Consider the following 15,435-nt stretch of genomic DNA (forward strand, 5'->3'; position numbering starts at 1 on the left):
AAATACTTAAAAAAATTTTACCAATCATTTTTGCAAGGTTTTGAGTTTTACACTTTTCTCCCTCCTTTCTTTCCATCCCCCTTCCCCCTGATAGAAAGTAATCTGATTTAGACTCTACATTTATAATCATACTAAACATACATCCATTTTGATGATGTTACCAGAGAAGGATCAGATCCAAAAGGAAGAAAGAAAACATTAGGGAAAAAAATGACATGTTACATAAGGAAACTTAAAAATTGAAGATAATAAACTTTTATCTTCTCTGGATATGGATGACATTTTCCATAACAAATTCTTTAAAATTGGTTTTGATTATTTTACTGTTGAAATGAACAAGTCCATCCTGTTGATCATCGCCCCATGTTGTTGTTAGTGTGTATAGTGTTCTGGTTCTACACATTTCACTCCACATCAGTTCATGCAAATCTTTCCAGGCTTTTCTGAAATTCCATCCCTCATGATTTCTTATAGAATAATAGTGTTCCATCACATGCCTATACCACAATTTACTCAGCCATTCCCTAATTGATTGACACCCCCTCCCAATTTCCAACTCTTTGCTACTACAAAAAGAGCTACTATGAACAGTATTGAAATTCTTATGAAAATATACAGGGAAACAATGCCAGAGTAGGAAAAATGTGAATGCAAAGAAAATTAACTGGCCAATTTAGATTTTTAAGAGCAATATACATCCCTTTTTCCTCCCCAAGAATCTGTATTAAAGGTGCTACCACCACGTTAACTCATCTGAAGATGTTTGGGCACAACTTCACCAACTTCCTTGTCATGTAGCAAGCAGATCTACACTACTGAGACCAGAAACTTGAGGTCCCCTAACACATTTCATTATGGTAGGCTGATCCATTAGAAGATTGTTAGCATCCAGTGAGTTGATAGCAAGGGCATTGTGATGATGTTAAACCAAAGGGCTGAGGAAGCTTGCCACCTCCTCCCTAAGGACCACCACCCTCAAGAATACTTAGGCTCCACTGAGCAACATGTGGTATATCATCTGCAAGAGCAAATACCACAGAACTCTCCTTAGGGCTCCCTCTGATGAACTAATGCCACCCTCTGGATCCAGAAATCAGTTGTGATGAAATGAACCATCTACCCCAAAGTACTTAAATGCTTTCTCCAGCTTCCTACAAACCATGACCTAGTGACCTGACTTCAATCACTGGAAAAATTCTAGAATGCAAGATTAGAAAAGGAAACTGTTAATTACAACTGGTTAACTGGTTTCAGCATGAGCAAGTCATGTCCAACTAGACTTATTTTCTTTGTTTTTGTTTTTGTTTTGTTTTGTTTGCTAAACTAAAAGATGAGGGGAATGTTAAGGTTATACTTTGCCTAAATTTTAGTGATTTTTTTTACAGCATTTCATAATATTCTTTTTTTGTTGGGTTTTTTTTTTTTTAGGTTTTTGCAAGGCAGTGGGGTTAAGTGACTTGCCCAAGGCCACAGCTAGGTAATTATTAAGCATCTGAGGCCAGATTTGAACTCAGCTACTCCTGAGTCCAGGGCCAGTGCTCTATTCACTGTGCCACCTACTGCCCCTGTCTCATAGTATTCTTGGGGAAAAGATGGAGAGATATTGAGTAGATAAGAAAAGCAGATGGATTCAGCGGTGGGGTCTTCCTTCTCATTGAAGATGTTTAAGCAGATACCATCCAATTACATGTTAAGTATGGCGTGGTGGGGATTCCTTCATGTCTGAATTGGACTAGATACCCAAATCTAAAATTCTGTGATCCTCTATTCTCTACTAAATGATATATTCTACTAAGTGATAAATTCTTTTATCGGGATAGGGACAGTGCCGTACTTATCTCTCCAGTCCTGAAAAAAACAACAAAAGCAGTCCTGGCATAGTAGGTGAACAAGAAATATATTTTAAGATTAAATGAGCGTCAATCTAGAAATTATTTTCCAAATCATATATTCAAGAATCCAAACTGCAGGTTCTTTGTATTGTAGGAGAGAAGATGAATTCTGCACATTCACCAAAGATCGTAAGAGTAGCTTCATTTTTTTCATTGCAATTAATGATTATCCAAATCAGGAATTTGAAGTGAAATTATGGACTAGACTATGCTTCTTTGTGTTAAGTGTATGGTCACTAGGACCTTCAAAGCTTGCCATCACTGTCTTTCTTGAAATGGTTAGTCCTTCTGATTGGTGTTAAGGTTAGATTGTTCTTTTGAGTTTATCATTGCTCCATTTTGAAGCTATGACCCAATCGTTATGGCTTCATACACCTGCTCACAGATTATTTGGTCAGTAGTTTTCAAATTAGATCCTTAATTGAGGCAGCAAGCTTTTTTCTTAATGGGCTAAATAATGCCTGTGGAACCTATAGCAGAGGAAGAAACTGAAAGGAAAGGAAATAGGAGGACAAGAAAGAGGAGTGGTTGGGGCATTGCCCCCATTGCTTTCTTTTCTTCTTTTTTTTTTTGGATCTCTCTCTCTCTCTCTCTCTCTCTCTCTCTACATATATATATATATATATATATATATATATATATATATATATATATATGTATTAGGTTTTTGCAAGGCAAACGGGGTTAAGTGGCTTGCCCGAGGCCACACAGCTAGGTAATTATTAAGTGTCTGAGACCAGATTTGAACCCAGGTACTCCTGATTCCAGGGCCGGTGCTTTATCCACTGCGCCACCTAGCCACCCCTGGATCTTTATATTTTTAATAAAAAATAATTAACACAGTACACTGGTCCAAACCCCCAGGGATCATGCTTTACTAGACAATTTCTGCTGACCTAGCTCCTTAGCTCTGGGCCAGTCAAGGTTGGGAGAACATGGTGTGATGATCTGAGCAATGAAGGGCAAAGGTGTACACACACACACACACACACACACACACACATGAGCAATTACACAAAACATCAAAGAGAAGAGCTCAAGAGAAGCAACCAGGGGTCACATAAGAGTTTGAGCCCAGAAGGGACAGGGCTGTGGTGGCTTCACCCACGAAGTCTACTTGTTTCCAGGCAAGGACTCAGATGTGGTGAGTCGAGGCCGCTCTCCTTAAGAGTCAGTCATTGCCTCTGGACCCTTGACCCCTCCGTGGGTGCCAAGGCTGTGCTGTGGCCCAGGGTCAGCTGCCCTGGCCCTTGGCAGACTGGAGGTTGTGGCGGGCAGCTCCCCTGGGAAGGGCTGGAGACAGCAGAGTACAAGTTAGAGGACACAGGCGCAGTGCCCAAGGGGCTCTGTACATAAAACTGGCCAGAAGCTGACTGGTAGGGAGGTGGGCTCCTAGGAGTGTGGTTAGGCCAGGGTCCCAATCTCTGGGTGTTGTCATGTTGCTGCATCTGAATGACCCGGAGGGTTGGCATGGGCTAAGTGTAGGGTCGATCCTGGCACTGGATTAATCTGCCGGGTCTGGATGGCTCTTCTCTCAACTGAAGATGCTGAGACATAGTTGAGCACTGTGGCCCGCCTCAACAGACTGAAGGGAGACTTCTGATCTAGCTTCCGAGCAACTGACCCTGAGAGATCCAGGCAGGGACAGTAACCGTGACCATAGATAAAGCCAATAAAGAGTCCCCAGATGTCCCTGAGGCACATAGCAGGAGCCGTGGTGTCACTGAGGCAGGGACAGGGACCCCAAAGAACGACGTTCTTCTCATTCTGGTTCGGATGGAGCTGGACCGCCATGGCAACAGCCCCTGGAGTAAAAGCCCTGGCGTCTTCCACAAATCCAGGGCCAGCCAGAGCCCAGAGAGTCTCCAGCAGGACGAAGGGCACAAAGAAAGCGAAGACCCACAGTGCCCACACTCTTCTCAAAGCTGCCAGCAAAGCGCCAGACGATGCCGAGGCCAGAGAGCAAGGCCAGGGGGTGCCCAGAGACCAAAATGGGGGTTATCAGCCTTGCCACAAGGCCGCGGCTAGGCCCGAGGCGGGCAGTGGCACCTCTGGCTCCAGGGCAGCGGGGGTGGCAGCAGGAGTCGGGGCCGGACAGCAGCACTGTGAGCAAGGAGGAGGCCCGAAACCTCAGGGTGCCAGGACCCTCCGGCAGCCGCGGCCCCGGTTCCCCCCAAGCTCCACCACGGCCCCCGTGGCTTTCTAAAGCAGTGAAGGGTAGTAAGAAGCTGCTGAGTAGCACTGTCTTCTATATTCCCAAAAATATGCAATCACGTCATTCCAGACAGTAAAAAATCAAATAATGTCTGCTAACCTAAGTGCTGGGCTGGGGAGGGGGGCAGAGTACCACACCTGTCCTCGGGGAGTTTGCAATCTAATGGAGGAGACAATAGGCAAACCACTCCAGACCTAGCAAATTTGATACATATGTACCGTACCTGAAAGTATGACACCAGCATGTCATGGGCAGATCACAGAAGGACTTGCTCAGTTGTGCGGGCCACATTTTGGAATTAAAAGTGACAACCCAGTGCATGTCCAGGAGCAGGTGATCAGCATAAGGAGATGGATCTGAAGTCCAGAAAGTCTACGTAGATATAAATAATAACCATCTTCAAATATCTGGAAGAACAGCTAGATTTCTGATTAGCCGTTTGCCTTCAAGACAAATCTAGGAACAGTGGATGTTACCTGCCTCAACGTCAACTGAGGTCCCATGTAAAGAAGCGCTTCCACTATTAGAGAACTTTCTAAAAGCAGAATGAGTAGGCTGCCATGGAAGGTTTGGGGTTTTCCTCTACCAGTATTCTCCAAGAAAAAAAAAATCACCTGGGGATGTTATAAAGAAAATTCTGGATCAGCAATGAACTGGACTAGATGTATCCTATGATTATCGACTTGGAGTTGGGACGACCCTTAGCCAAGATTCATGGATCTTTAGATCTTTAGAGGCCATCTAGTGCCACACTTCCTTTTATAAACATTTAAATCATTAGTCCAAGGTCACACAAGTCTTAAGTACTAGAAAAAAGAACTCAAACCCAGGTCTCCTGGCTTTCATTCCAGGTTTCTTTTCACTGAACCTCTTGAGCTAACTCTGAGTTTCTATGTCTCCTACAAGGTTCTATGTGACAAATAACCCAGCAGGATATGTAAACATAAGACCAGTTAATCAATGAGCATTAATTAAACACAATATCTGTACTAAGGAATGGATCCTGGAACTACTAAGGATGCAATATCCTGATCATTCTCATTGGTCAGACAGGAATTCAGATCAGTGAGGGAATAACAAAGAAGAGAGATGATTATGGAGAATTTGGTTCCAATGCCTGGAGAGAGAGAGAGAGAGAGAGAGAGAGAGACAGAGAGAAAGAGAAAGAGAGAGAGACAGAGACAGAGAGAGACAGAGACAGAGACAGAGAGAAAGAGAAAGAGAGAGAGACAGAGACAGAGAGAGACAGAGACAGAGACAGAGAGAAAGAGAAAGAGAGAGAGACAGAGACAGAGAGAGACAGAGACAGAGACAGAGAGGTCTCAAGGTCTTTAAGATTCTGCCCTTTCCCAAGAAGTAGTAGAAAGGATAAGGACTGAATAATTCTTGGATTCATAACAAAATTGCAAATGATCAGAAGACCCTCCTCCCTGAAGTTCTTTAAGGCCTGGCAGAGTTGACTGACCTGGACCCCACGCCCAAGGATCCAAGAGTGGCAGTATCACCTGCCCAATGGCCCTACCCAATCACCATCATCTAGGGGTGCCACCCATGGGGAATTTTGACCCAGTAACCTCCTATGGACATGAGCTTAATCTCTAGCCGAATTGGATTGTTTGCCTTCTAAATGCCATTGCTCTGTGACTACATGAGGCCTTTGCAAGCTCCTATTGGAACCTGCCTATAAATGTCATCTCCCACTTTTAGAAAGTGAGCTCCTCAAGATCAGGGGATGTCTTGCTTTTCTAATTTTATTTCTAGCATTTAGCATAGGGTGTATCATGGAGTATTACTTAATAAATACAATGGATGAAGTGTTGGCCTTGAAATCAAGAAGCCCTGAGTTCAAATTCTGCCTCAGATACTGCTATGTTACTCTGTACAAGCCACTTAACCTCACTGGGCTTCCGGTGACTATCAATGAAAATGATAATAGGATCTGCCCCAGAGGATTTTGTGAGGATCAACTGAAAAGTGTATGTGTCATTTTGCAAACCTTAAAGTGACTATATAAATGCTGGTCCTTGAACTTGGAAAGCTTTCTTTTGAGCAATTCACTCAGAAGATATCCTCAAATAACTTCCAACTAATATTCATTAAATCTTCACAATGAATAAGAATAAGGTCCCTGGCTTCAAAAAAACTAAACAAAACCAAGTTGAATTTAGATCCTGCAGTTTTTCTTGTCCTTTTGCTTCTTGTCCTCAAGAATAGTTTATTTCTTGTATGTTTGTCACGAGGGAGCTTAAACAAAATTTTATTACCAGCTTACAGTCATCAGGAGAATAATTGTGCACAGTTAACAATTTTCCACAAGAGAAGTTTTATTAGAGTTTGAATATTTATCATATTCAGTGGGTTTTTTAAATGGCCATTAATTATCAGCTCTTTGCCCTCCTTTGTTTAGCTAAACATTGAGGTGTTTCTCTCCTCCATGAAACTTTCTCAAAAAAAAAAAATGACCAACTTGAAATTCCTATCAGAACTTCATCAGGAATATGAGAACCCCAAACTGGTCTCTATTAACAATGTTCTAAAATTAGTATGTGAGAGGAAAAGAAGCCAGTTTTCTTTCTGTGAAAAAGCACAGCTATGTTCTTTGAATTCAGAGATGATACCCTTAGTGGAGAAGGGGGTGAGGATGCCCTATGATTTATCAGGATGTTTGGGACTTCCAGTGAAGAAATTTCCTCCTCCAATGCACATTTCCCTGCCTCTTTAGAGACTTCAGGAGGTGTCTGGGACCCAGACACGAGTCTCTAGCCTAGGGTCACATAGTCAAGATATGTCAGAGCTAAAATCTGAACCTATGTCTTGACTCAAGCCAGGTTTTCAATTCATTGCAATACTCATCCTCTCTAGCATAATCTTTCTCAGGTTGAGTAGAGGTCCTACTGAATGAATTTGGCAGGTGAGTATGTGAACCTGTTAGGCTTGCTATGTCACAGCTTTCCTTGGCCACCTGAATTTGTTAATTCAAACATTTATTAAGAACCTATGTATCAAACATGGCTATTCACTGGCAATACAAAACCAAAATGAAACATCCTCTACTCTTACTATGAAAGGAAAGAGAAAAAAACATTGAGTACCTGTCATGTGGTAGTACTTGAAAATCACACTAGACCTTCACAACAATTCTGTGATGAAGATGCCATAATTGTCCTCATTTTACAATGGAAGATACTGAGACAGACAGAGGTTAAGTGACTTGCCCGGAGTCATACAACTAGTAATTGTCTGAGGTCACATTTGAACTGGTGTCTTTATAACTTCAGATTCAACATTCCATCCTCTACACTGCCTAGCTACCTCATTATTTAAACTAAACTCATTACATTTGGAAGTTGATTTCCTCCATACTTCAATAGTTTGTTTCAATAAACATTTATTAAATGCTTCCTTACTATGTGCAAGGTGAAAAGCAGAGCAGCATGATGGATAGTAGGCCCATGTTGGAATCAGGAACTCGGGATTATACCTATATATTACTCAAATGACCCAGTCAAGTCACTTGAATGCTTGGTGACCTTGGAAAATTCCCTAAGTCATGGATGAGTTGTTTATATATATTGTTATATGTTCCCTGTCCTTAAGGAGCTTACAGTCAGGAGGAAATATATAACTTGTACCCAGATTAATATAATCCAAGGTAGAATGGTGTAGAGAGACATAAAGTCCTCTAGAATACAATGGAGAAGAAAGGGAACAATTTCTGCCAGGAGAACCCAGAGGTTTCATGGAAAAGATCTCACCTAAGCTGAACTATAAATAAGACTTTTAAATGTAGGAATAAAGAGATAATGATTCCGGGAATTAAAATGGGGCAAGATCTTAAATGTCAGGTTGGTCAGTTTATTGTTTAACCTCTGGGCCATAGGGAGCTACTAAATGTCTGAGCAAGGTTCTCCTGTTTATTAGGAAGATCATGTGAGAATTCATGGATGGATTGACAAAAGACAATAGTTTGAAGGCAGAGATGTCAGATAGATGATTACAATTATCAGGGTGATAAATGAGCTAGGATGTTGGCATTGTGTGTGAAGAGAAGGGGCAGATGTGAGAGAGACTGTGGAGGGAGAGTTGGTAGGACTTAATAACAGAATGAGTATAGTTGATGGACAAAGTTGAAAATGACTGCAATGTTGCAGGCATGAATGAATGACTGGGTGTATGGTAGTATTTTCAACAGAATTATGGAAAGATGGCAACCGAAATGTTTTTTTCTCTTGAGAAACAGATGGAATGTGTATAATTGGGGACTTAATAAGAGAAAGGGTTGGACCAATGGCTGTGGGAAGTAAGAAAGGGCCAATTAGATTGATGAAAGAATTGTCTTGGAATGATGAGGACCTCACTAAGTTTAGAAAACATGACTTTTGTAGTGGACCTAGTCAGCAGGGTTTCATTTTTTCCTTTTGCAAAAATCAGGTGTTTGGGAATAGGAGTAGAATAGGCTAAAGGGGAAAAAGGGGATGGTCCCAAGATTGAGGATTAATAGGCCATGAATAGGCAAAAGACAAGCGATTTTAAGATAAAAGAGAGTGCTTTGTTGAATTAGATGAGAACTGGAAAGTTGGTTTAGAACAGAGACTATGGAATGGGAATAAGAGGAATTAGGACCTCAAAATCAAGTGAAGACTAGAAGTTCAGAGACTATGCAGTGGGAAAGAAAGGCTTCTCAGGACAATGCCTCTAGAAAGGGGACTTTCTAATCTAATCATTTGGAAGTAGAACAAACTTGGTTGAAGGTGTTAACTACTATATCTTCCTCCCCCCCCCCCCCAACCCCTGCCAGTGGCAAAGTTAGAGTGGAGAGAGTAAAAATCCAAGAAGCCCATGAGATCAAACATAGTCAAAACCATGATGAACTTTAATGTTATGACTTGCCTGTAGTGAAATCCTGCAAGATAATAAGAATAGATTTTCTTGGAATAAAGATAAATCCATTTCAAAATGTTCATTATTTTCCTCCTTGGGAAAGGAGTTTTAGCTTTAAGATTAGATCTTTCTAAGGGTAAAAACATCACTTGTACAAAAATATTCATAGCAACCCTGTTTGTGGTGGCAAAGAATTGGAAATCAAGTAAATATCCTTCAATTGAGGAATGGCTTAGCAAACTGTGGTATATGTATGTCATGGAACACTATTGTTCTATTAGAAACCAGGAGGGATGGGAATTCAGGGAAGCCTGGAGGGATTTGCATGAACTGATGCTGAGTGAGATGGGCAGAACCAGAAAAACACTGTACACCCTAACAGCAACATGGGGGCAATGATCAACCTTGATGGACTCACTCATTCCATCAGTGCAACAATCAGGGACAATTTTGTGCCATCTGCAATGGAGAATACCATTTGTGTCCAGATAAAGAACCATGGAGTTTGAACAAAGTTCAAGGACTATTCCCTTTAATTTAGAAAAAAAAAACCTGATATCTTATTGTCTGATCTTGCTATCTCTTATACTTTATGTTTCTTCCTTAAGGATATGATTTCTCTCTCGTCACATTCAATTTGGATCAATGTATACCATGGAAACAATGTACAGACTGAAAAATTGCTTTCTGTGGCGGGGGGGGAGGGAAGTAAGATTGGGGGGAAAATTGTAAAACTAAAATAAGATCTTTAATTAAAAAAAGATTATATATTTCTTTTGGCTAGGCTATATGCTTAAGTGACTTGCCCAAGGTCACATAGCTAGGTAGCTACTAAGTGACTGAGGTTGGATTTGAACTCAGGCCCTTCTGACTCCAGGGTTGGTGCTATATCCACTGTGCCATCTGGCTGACCTAGGAATAGTTATTTTCAATAAAAATGTGTTATCTAGTCAGTTCTCAATTTTTTAAAAAAAATTCTTCTCTGTTCTACAAATTGTGGCATATGATTGAGATGAAGTGCTGTTCTGTCATGGGAAATGATAAACAGGATGCTCTCAGTAAAAAACTTTCACAGCAGATGCTATGGGAAATTTACTATATACAAAGTAAGAGTAACATTGCAGGACGATTAGCTGTGAAGGACTAACCTTTTCTCAGCAATGCTGTGATCCATGAGAACTCTGAAAGACTTATGATAAAGAATATCAGATTATGATAAAGAACACCCTAAAATCTGTAGAGTTGATGGTATGAATATGGACTGAAGCATGATTTTTTCACTTTTTCTTAAGGTTTCTCTTTTTTGGGGGGGTTATGTTTACTTTTACAACATGTCTGTTGTGGTCATTTTTTTTTAAGGAAACATTTTTTAACCTACACCAAGTAAATCACTTTCTTGATGAGGGGGAGTGGAGTGGAAGGAAGGAATTTGAAACTCAATGTTTTGGAAGTCAACATTGAAACTTGTTTATGCTTACAGGGGAAAAAATAAAATAAAATATAAAAGAGTATGTTCCCTACCTACATAAAACTCATGGTACCAATGTTATGACCATCTAGAAGGTAAAACCCCTAGATAAAAGAAGGTGCTAATTATGTGTATGTATCTGACTATTCTTTATTAAAATACAAAAGATTTTAAGGCTGTTTGGTCCTTTAAATTATATACTATCTCTTCCATTAGTAGGGATAATTGTAAGAGATTTTTAATTAGCATAATGCACTAATGAGCTTTTTTATTTATAGAATAGATTGTAAATTCTTATGCCCCCCTCAACATTCCCCTCCCCAGTAAGCCAAAAAGATGGAAGTGAACTTTGAATCAGAATTTTTTTGAGCTAGAAGGGCTCTTTGACTTCTTTTTAGTCCAGCTACCCTCATTCTAAGGGGCTACAAAGAGATCAGCCTTCTCTCAACTAATTAGTAAGAGAACCAGAAATAGAAGCTACAATTCCAATATTATTTCACTACATAGTTATCATTTCAGGAATATTTAAATAATATATTCCCTGAATTCATCCTTTCTTTATAGCATATATATTTGATTAGTCACATGTTCTAAATCACTTCAATTAAATCATTAGCATGAAATTTAAGGATTTAGAAAAGTAATAAATCCTGACCAATAGTTTACCATTATAGGTAGAAAATAAAGTGATGTCAATATAAAGCAAGCTATAGATAGGAAAAACCTTATGAAACAGATCAACAAACTGGTCTTCTGCCTCAGTACAGGCAATCTGGGAAGCTACTCTACAGAAGACTGGACCCAGTGCATAGTCACTAATAATTTGATGTCAACTTGAATAAGGTCTATAGTGAGCCAATCTTTGTGCATAGCCCTGTACTATTTACCATCTTTATTGATGACTTTCATAAAGGCACAGATGGGAATCTCATCAGATTTGCAGATGATACAAAGCTATGAGTAACCATTAACATAATGGATGACAAAATCAGGATCTAAGGAGTATTTAAGAGACTACAATATTGCAAGACAATGTTACAAAGAAAGGAAGATGGAATTGAATAGGAATAAATTTATAAAACCTCACAATTGAATTTTAAAAATCAACTTTATAAGTAAAGACAAAGAAAGCATGGGTACATAGGTGTTTGTTGAAAAATAGCTTGATGTTTTGGCATCAACTAACTCATCATATAGCAGTCAAAATGATTAATTCAATCTTAGATTCTACTAATAGAAGCCTAGCTTCCAGGGGGGAAAAATGTTGGACCATCAGATAGGTCTGGACAGCCTATAATTCTAGTACTAAATTTTGTTCTGAGCACTCAACATTAAGAAGGACATTGATAACCTGGAATGATTACCAAGATAGTAAAGGGTATTAAATCTATATCTTTTAAAGATCAGTTGAAGCAACTGGGTGCAAACAGAGTTGAAGACAACTCTGACAACAATAATTTAATTCTAAATATTTTTTTTGGGGGGGTGGATTGCAAGGCAATGGGGTTAAGTGACTTGTCCAAGATCACACAAGCCAGGTAATTATTAAGTGTCTGAGGTCAGATTTGAACCCTGACTCTAGGGCCAGTGCTCTATCTACTGCACCACCCAGCTGCCCCAGGAGATGTCACTATCAAATTTCATGATGATGTCTCATGATGAGATTTCCTGAAGGAAGAATGAAGTTCAGTCCAAAGGAGTACAACTGCTGGGAATGAATCAGATGATTAGAAGGTAAAAAGAGACAATTCTTAGACTTGATATCAGGGCAAAAACTTAGCAATTGGAACTGTACAAAAGTGGGATGGACTGTCTCAGATCATGATGGATTGCCGCCTCACTGGAAGTCTAGGCAAAGATTACATGAGAAATTGGACTCATTGCAGGAAGGATACTTTTAGGAATATAGTTGGACTGAATGGCTAAAGAGATCCTTCCACTAAAACTCAGTGACTCTGTGAACATTGGCCAGTTTTGCCTGTGCCTAATTAGTAATAATGCCACTGGAGTTACTTTAAGGATTTTTATTCCTTTGTCCACTGATTAGCTTTGCTCCATTTCACAGACCGTACTAGAGCCATATTACAAAGTAAAACTGTAGATTGCAAAAGAAAATCGTTGTTCTTAAGGAAAAAGGAGCAAAAGAGTGGGACTGGATCTGCATTAATCTTATTTTCTGTGTTGGGGAAGGAACAGAACAAAACTAGGCTGACATATCCTATTGATAGCTTCATAATTGCATGGGATCATCATTATTATTAATGATTATTATTTAATTATTATAATTCACAGAATAGGTTATATTAGTGTCTTAATCTGTGCATATTTTCAGATACTCAGGTCATAGTTTTACTGAGGCAATTCCCTTTTAGTCATAATGGATGTTGCCTCAGACAAACTGTGACCTGGGGAAAACCTAGCTTTAAAAGGTTAAGGTCTCCTATTGCTTCTAGGATCATCTCAAGTCATCCTGATCCATATCTGGATCCTAATGGCTTCAGAGGGGCGAGTGAAGCTGGTGACTTTTGCATAGCACACCCTCAACTGAAATTCAATTGACTTTCATTTCATGGCATCACCTCCCTGGTGTCATGGACTTCTTTGAGAATGAAAGATAAACAACCATTTTCAGATATACAGAAAATGAACTGTCCTAAAAGTTTATTCTAAGAAAAAATTTTAGCACAACTAAAACCAATGCAACCCTAATTAAAAGGAATGCAGAAATCTGGGAAACAATTTTCATAGTTAGTATTTCTGCTAAAGGACTCTTTTCTAAAATACATAGAGAACTGAGTCAAATTTATAAGAATAAGAGTCATTCTCTAATTGATATAGTCAAAGGATATAATTTTCAGATGAAGAAATTAAAATTATACTAACATGAAAAAATTTTCTAAATCATTAGTGATCAGAAAAATGTAAATTAAAAAGCTCTTAGGTATTACCTCATAACTATCAGATTGGCTAAAATGACAAAAAAGAAAAATGATCAATAATGGAGAGCATGTGGGAAAAATGGGGTACAAATACATTGTTGGTGGAGTAGGGAACTGAATCAACCATTCTGGAGAGCAGTTTGGAATTATGCTCAAAGGATAACAAAATTGTGCATACCCTTTGATCTACCTCTATTAAGTCTATATCCCAAAGAGATCATAAAAAAGGGGAAAAGACCTACATGTATAGAAAAATATTTAAAGCAGTTCTTTTTTTTAATGCAAAAACAATTGGAAATTGAGGGAATGTCCATCAATTGGGGAATGGTTGAACAAGTTCTGATATATGAATGCCATGGAATACTATTATCTTGTAAGAAATAATGAGTGGACAGACAAGAAAAGTCTAAAAAACACTTGCAAGAACTAATATCGAGTGAAATGAACAGAACCAAGAGAACATTGTACACATTAAATAACAACATTGTGAGACATTCAATTATGATGGATGCAGTACTTTTCAGCAGTTCAGTGATCAAGGGCAATCCTGTGAGACCTGTTACGGAAAATGCCATCCACATCCAGAGGAAAAACAAGGGAGTCTGAATGTAGAGCAAAGCATGCTATATTCACGTTTTAAAACTTTTTAATGGGTTTTTTCCTTTCTCCTGATCTCCCTCTTCCCCCACCCTTAGTTCTAATTCATCTTTCACAGCATGCCTAATATGGTAAACACAACTGTACATGGACAACCTCTATTAGATTGTTCCCTGCCATGGGGAGAAGGGTGGAATAAGAGGATGGTAGAATAATGTGCAATTTAAAAACTTACAAAATGATGAATGTTGAAAACTATCTTTGCACGTGAATGGTAAAAAACCTTTTAAATAGAGAAGGGAAAAAAACTAGAGAAAAAAGTTTATTCCAAGAAGACTTTTCTTTAAGATAGAACTAAAATTTAAAAGCAATACCGAGTTGTTCATTTGTATTTTGTGTCACTCTGTTAAAATATCTAAAGTGAAATCTCCTTCTTGCTAGATATAACTAGATTATGATTCTTTGTAAAGCATCAGAACCAAAGTTTGCAAATTATCATTAGGTAACTCAAAATTTATATGAGAATTTTTCAGTTATATTAAAGAAATCAACAGATTTATTCATTTATTCATGAATTTATTTAGTAAAAAAAATAAAACTTTATTTAGAAAAAAAGGCAAATGGTGACACATACTATAGAATGCTTTCCTTGAAATGACTCATTTGTGTGGACAAGTTCTCTGTACTATATACTTCCAGAGCACTCTAAAGATCTAATATTTTAAATCAATTTAAACTGATTTTTATAGAAATGAGATAAAATGCTAGACTTAGAATCACAAAGACTTGAATTCAAATACTGTATGTGACTTTTTTCTAGCTGTATGACCCTGCACAAGTAATTTGACATACCTGGGCCTTAGGCAACATCCCAAATTTTATCTGCCAAGTCATAGAATTTTGCTCTGGAAGGAAGCTGCTATACTGATATCCTTTGGATGTTCATATTTATTTTAGTTTTGCAAAAGTCATTCTAATATTATTAAATGAACCTAAAAATCATGTGATTATTGTTTTCCTTCTCATGGACAAACCCTCTCCTATGAAACTACATTTTTTTTATAGTACATTTCCCATATGGAGGGAGGCATGAGACATCTGCAACATCTCCAGTCTTTGAAGTGTCCACAGGAAATTCAACAAAAAGGAAATCAGCAGCAGTTACAGAAAAAAAATCTACCTATGGGCCTTTTAAAATCTTTTCTTAAATATTAAAGCAGCTGTGGGTGAAACCAAACCCAAATGTACCAAATTCATCAGAAATGAAAACATCTTAATTCTTCTCACCTCAAAAAAAAAAAAAGAGAAGCCACGTTTTATTCAAATAAAGGGAATCTAAATCTTATTAATCATATACTTTAAAATTTCAGATATGTATTTTACCTGAACATTTGTAACATGGTCCTCATTGAATCTTACATAATCATCAGAGAGATTCAATTT

General features: G+C 38.6%; 1 pseudogene; it reads right to left on the minus strand.

Annotated features, from left to right (window-relative positions):
• Positions 1 to 3,067: 3,067 nt before the first annotated feature.
• The window catches only part of LOC141496568 (rhomboid domain-containing protein 2-like), a 30,974-nt pseudogene continuing 18,606 nt past the window's right edge, over positions 3,068 to 15,435 (minus strand).

The sequence above is a fragment of the Macrotis lagotis genome, chromosome 8, assembly GCF_037893015.1.
Source record: "Macrotis lagotis isolate mMagLag1 chromosome 8, bilby.v1.9.chrom.fasta, whole genome shotgun sequence".
Classification (NCBI taxonomy): Eukaryota; Metazoa; Chordata; class Mammalia; order Peramelemorphia; family Peramelidae; genus Macrotis; species Macrotis lagotis.